Raw genomic sequence first — 6,000 nt, forward strand, 5'->3', positions numbered from 1 at the left:
CAGCTGGTGTGCATCAGCTCCTCTGTGCGCTTCAGCTTTGGAAGGTAAAATGCTCAGGGCTTTTTTGTCACCTTGAGACCCCGAGTCCATACCCTTCTGCTGGAAGTGTGCTTTGATGCGTATTTTAGCTCTGTCTGACTAAATGCTTAAGGCATTTAGTTATTTTTGATGCTTAGACGTTTTAGTTTAAATAACTGATTAGGTGATAACTCCTCTGCGACAGAAATACACGTGAGGAGCCAGGGCTCATTCTGTTATGCTTTTGTGTTTGTGTTTCTCTGAATGAGCTGTTCTTGCTGCGTGGGTGCAAATCATAAGCTATTCGGTGCTTACCGTGTGGTGTTAAGCCTCCTGCAGCACTCCTGGTTTTGTTTACAGATGCAAAAAGGTGCCTAAACTCTTGCCTGCACAAGAGCCTAAGCACATCTGAAAACTCAAACGTCTATCTGTGCCTTCAAAAACCTGACCACAAGTGTCTGTGGCCCACGGAAGAGCATCCCTGTGCTTCTGTCAGATGTGGCGTCTGGCAATAAAACACGGACTCTTTGCTTAGGAACCCTTGGAATTGCCAGAAGAAAGACGGTGTTAATGCTAGTGCAGAAATACACGTGGTTGTCAGGCGGCCCTAATCACCCTGGTTAAATTAAGGGCATTTGTAAAGCATAATGGGTGCTCCCAGAGGTGACCTTCTGGACATCACCTCAGTGCAGGGACAAGGGAGGAAGCAATGCTTCTGCATGCTGAGATGGGATAAAGCCAGACCTAATGGATTCATCCAAGTCTGGAAGTCTGAGCGTGATGTTTGGAGGTCAGCTTGGAGGGAAATAAATCCCCATTCAGGAACGCGTTTACCACATTTTGCGTGATAAACTCCTTATCTAAAAGCAGAGGGTTTATGTGCCTCGTTAACAAGTTATTGCCGAGCACCGCAGAAGTAAGTGACGCAGTTCATGTTTTTCCCTCCAAATGGAAATTGCAGCCGACCCCACCAGACAGTTCTGTGTACGCAGTTCTGATACAGCTCACTGAGAGCATCCCTGCGCGAGTCCTGGCCTGAGCAGAGGGATTGCTCTCCGGCAACGTGGTGGCAGCCAAAGCTTGTCACTGATGGCTGGGGAACGTCCCCATGCTATTGAATGACTGACACACTGTCACATGAAAATGGATAAGGGGAAAATTGGAAAAAGTATCTGAAGTGGGATTTAAGAGCAGGTTAGATCTCTTACCTGATGAACTACCATAGAAGTAGGTTTTTTTTCCAAACTTATTTTAAGCGGTTTTTTAAGGTTTTTTCAAAAAAGACAAAAATGTGGTAAAACCAGGAGTTTCATACGTTTGCTGTCTGTTTTTTTTCATCCAAGATTATATTTTAAAAAAGATAAATATGTAAACGCATAAAATATGCAAAAGACTTTAAAACTGCAGAGCGTGTATTCCAAACGTTGCAATGCTTCTCTACAGGGATTTCTGGACAGCCTTGCCAAAAGTATGCAAAAAGTGGGTCTTTCGCTCCCAGAAAGTGTTCCAAATCCCACTGTAGTCTGCAGGAGGCTTTTCAAAGCAAAGAGGATCAATATCATGGAGTCTTTGCGTTTCTGTGGCATATAGTGCTTTCTCTGCTGTTTGAATTCAGGCAGCTGGAAGCTGATCGGGGCCTGTGAGCCATAGGATCGCATGACATTTTCATACAGCTGCGATTTTAAGTCCAATAGATGGAAATTAAAAAACATAACAAGCTTATTTCTGCACTCAGAGGAACTTAATGCCGTGCGATTGTTTGGAAGTTCGGAATGTCTGTTCGTTGCAAATGCAATCTGTGCTCAATTACTCTGTCCATTAGGAGGTAGGGCTTTCAGAAGTGCTAAAAGCATCTTAAGAGATGGTTTGTGCCAGAGAGCTAATGATTTCTGGAAAAGAGAGACAATTGGGTTGATTCCACAGGTACTGCAGAAGGGAAAATGTGCCAGATGAGATGGAAATTATTTCATGAATCATCTCAGGATTTCACAGAAAGAAGGGAGTATTATTACCAATTATTCTCTATAAAATGAGTTTAGCAACACAGCATCATCTAAAAAGGAAAAGTGAAAGGTTGCTAAATTGGTTATTTAAATTTTGCTAATGAGAACGAAGGGAGTTGATGAATGTTGAATCACTCCTTGACAGCTATTAAACAAAGATTATCATTCATTCTCTTTCTTGCTCTGACAGATGATGTTTCTTGTTGAAACAAGGCTTCATGACTTTTGATAAAGCCTGCTGAAAATAGCATTCTCCTGCCTAAACTCTACATTCTGATGCAGTTGCATTTGAGAGAAGATAATTGGAGATACTTCATAATCCTTTGCCTTTTTTGAGGGGCTTGGGGTCATCACCACCTCAAAGTTATCAGTGCTTGGTTACAGAGATGGGTGCCTGCTAGGATGACCGTGCACTCATGCTTCGGGGCAGTACCGAGGAATATCAAAGCTCTTGTTTCCCTCTCATGAGTGCCAGACAATCTGATGTCTTTTGTAGAGGTGTGTTGTATGTACGGCTGCAACAGAAGTCATTGGTTCCCATCTTGGACGATGGCGCTCAGGACAGGGTCCATTATTAGGAGTTTGATGTTTTCTCCTTTTGAGTAACTTGTCAAAGAAAGGACGTTCTGTTGCAGCAGTCTGTACTGAATTTGTGTTGCCTCCTCTGTCTTCAAGGAGGAGAGTGTTTTAAGTTAAATCAGTCTGTCGGCTGTTGCAGACTAGACAAGGATAAAAGTTTATCTTCTCTCCTGAGCTGGGAAGTAGGTGAATTTCTCCTCCCTTGAGCTTCATCACTGCTTGTCCCTTACTGGGTGCTGTTCTCAACATGTAATTTTCACTCTCCAGATAATAACAGCAAGCATGATGCGCTGCTTAAGCGCCTTCCCTCACTTCCCCTGTTATTAGGATATGTGGAGAGCCATACTTAAGACTGAAAAGAGCATCTGTTTAGAACTAAAAACCCCACAATGGTGCTAAGGATGCGATTGAAGAGAGCGTTCACGCTCGTTGGTATGTGTGCTGCCTGCGTTTGTTCATACACAACTAGGGAAGAGTAGAAGAAGCTAGAGAGAAGTTTTCCTGCAAGGTGAACAGTTGCAAAGCACAAGCTTGGAAATGAATTTCAGGACTTCTGGAGCAACCTGTGTGTGTGGATGGAGGCAAGTGCACCTGGGTTATCTGCAGGGCTTTGTGCGCTTCATGTGCTTCGTTGGTATTGACCAAACAGGAGAGAAAATACTGAGGGCGCTCATTTGTTTATAGGAAATACAAGATAAACAGTCAAAAAGTGCTTTGGTTATGAGTCGGAAGGACAAAGGAGAAGGGAGCAATTAGGTAGGTAATGAGATTGTGATCCTTTGTGTTTCCTGCAAGAGCACATTGGAAATAGCGTTAATGTAACATCAAGCATCCCAAGGTAGTGTTAATTCTTATTTCATCACTGGGCACAGAATGCTAAAGCTGCTAATGACCTACAGTTAGAAGAGAGAGAAAGGAATTAAAATGCCTTAGAAAACCCATTAGATGTTAATTGTGATAGAAAGAATATAATCCATTGGCTGGATTTAAATAAGGGCTACTAATTCTGTCCATTTAACCTGCAAGTTGATCTAGCGTTTTCCATGACTAGTTTGAACACTTTTACATCATACATTGAAATCCTTGAGGAATTTTTTAGTAGTTTTTTCTTCCCCCTCTCTTCCTTTTTGGTTGTTGGTCAGAGTTTTGTTTCTAAGAGATTGCATGGATGGTCAGTTAAATTGTCTTTGTGCACTTGGAGTTTAGTTTGAAGTTCCTTGACATGGCAATGAAATGAAAGGCCACTGGTGCATTCATACCAGTTTGGGTAGGAAATTCTCTTCTTATCCTTCCTTTTCTGCTTCCTGCACTCACCCGTTTTGCTCACAGAAAAGAAAAGAAGGATTGTAATTGCCTGGAGGTCCTGCTCTCTGCCAGCTGGGTGTACGGCTGCTCCATGTACTCACACAGAGCCCTTATATACGCCTGACTGTGACATTTGTCCTACCTGGCAGCATCCGAAGGGGCAGAGCTGTGATTTCATAGGGGAGCTCCGACCTCAGCTGTCTTGCAAATAATCCATCGTAAGAAATCAGATTGAAATAATGAATTTCAGCTTTGTTATCCACGCTGCGTATGCCACATTTCACCAATGAACTGCAACCAACTGGAATTTTCTGTTATATCCAGTTGTAGATTTAGAAAGGCGAGATAATAATTGCTTTATTCCCACCTCTAAGGTAGAATATATGGATTTTTTTTACTGGAATATGAAATGGATATTCAAAATAGGTGGGTTCTAGGACTGACAACATTTTCTTTGTGCTTCACCACAGAGTGAGGCTTGTCAGGAGTTCACCTTGAGTTAGAAGGGAAATGGTGAATCACAGCTGGAAGGACCAAATTGCAAATGTTTAAAAGAAATTTAGCCGAGAACACTGTTTTAGTAGAACCCTATTCTGTGCTCATGATGGCCTGACCGATCTTGTTCAGGCTGTTCAATTAAGCTAATTAACGCTTTCTCTTATCTGTGTTTCACAGTTGAGTTCAGCATTGTGTCAATACTTCAGTAACAAAAAAACCTCTCCGAGAACGGTGTTTCCAATAAAAACGAATAGGTTAAATCTAAGGATCTTTGCTACCTCTTTGTCAGCAAATTACCCCGAAATCTCACTTCCCCGCCCTCCCCTCTGTTTTCATGAGCGTAGGGAGCTTCCATCATTTAATCCTGTATTTATTGCCCCCACATATTCCTGGCCAAACCTCCTGCTCTTGTTTTTTGCTTCCCGAGGCTGCAGCTTGCCGAAGGAAATCCCAGAGAGGAGTACACAGTTCTTAGGGGCAAATAGCGTGTAGCAGCTTACAGGTTTATTGTTGAAAGCTAAAAAAAGTAGCTGTGTGCATTCATTATTGCACAATTAAGAAGCAGATTTGCCTGGGCTTCCTCTATTTAACAGTATTTACCTGTGACCTTGGGCTGCTTAATTTCCATTTTCTGACTGTGAGTGGTAAGTATTTTCCTTCTTTTTGGGGAAAAAGAGGCTTTTAGAAAAAAAGGTGCATATTGGGAAATGTTGAAAACGTGTCTCTTTATTTTGGTTTGTTCTTTTAGAGTGGTCTTATGCTGAACCCCAAGTGAACTCGAGAGAGAGATCTGGATATGTGGTTTCCCACGTATTTCCATTTTTCAGCAGGATGACATCTGTTCTTTCAGAGAGCACTACCTGGATTTGCTCTGAGCTCGTTCTACAATCGGAGAAGAGACCAGACAAGCATTTGTATCCTTCCTAGGAACAACCTCACGGCGAGCTCTCATGTCGGCACAGCTCCTGACAGCATGGAACAGCAGAGATGATGAGAGACCAGCAGGCTGCTGAATAATAAGCTGCTGAGCGGCGGCAGATGCTTGTGAATCTTCTGCATAGCTTCTCTTGGAATGTAACATCGCTGTGTCTGCAGTGATCGGGGCACCTCTCGCGCTGCGTTGTTTGAGCTCTAAACTGTCAGCGCTGTTGACAGTAAACTACAAATTATAAGTATTGCTTGAGATGGGCATGGGTGCATTTTTAGCATTGCAGGAAGAAAATAAATCTGATGCATTCGAAGGAAATACGGTTTTTTTTTGGTTTTTTTTGATTGTGGGGCTCAGAGCAAGGACAATCTCTCTATATACACACCAAAACCATATGGCTCATGGAAAAGCTGAAGCCTGAAAAATGTCTCAGTATAAACTAAAGTTGGCTAGAATACATATATGGTGTTTGATTACAGGAAAAAATATTACAGAAATTGCTATAGTGTTGAACAGAACTGTGGCTTTTGGCTCAGATGGTTCTGGAACAGTTTATCAGACAGATAACTGTATAATCATAAGGCTGAAAGCAGTGAGCCCTCTCATTGTCTGTGCTGGCTGTCTTTTGCCTAACGGGAGATCCTCGCGGCAGCTTTCGAATAAAGGCAT

The 6,000-nt window shown here is 42.5% G+C and overlaps 1 long non-coding RNA gene across 1 annotated transcript in view; it reads left to right on the forward strand.

The window, feature by feature from the left end:
• Positions 1-5,624, forward strand: part of LOC128852532 (uncharacterized) — a 42,475-nt gene extending 36,851 nt beyond the window's left edge. Inside the window, exon 3 of the long non-coding RNA XR_008450433.1 lies at positions 5,152-5,624. This is a non-coding gene — a long non-coding RNA (uncharacterized LOC128852532). The remainder of the gene's footprint in view (positions 1-5,151) is intronic.
• Positions 5,625-6,000: the final 376 nt, after the last annotated feature.

Source organism: Cuculus canorus, chromosome 6 (assembly GCF_017976375.1).
Source record: "Cuculus canorus isolate bCucCan1 chromosome 6, bCucCan1.pri, whole genome shotgun sequence".
NCBI lineage: Eukaryota > Metazoa > Chordata > Aves > Cuculiformes > Cuculidae > Cuculus > Cuculus canorus.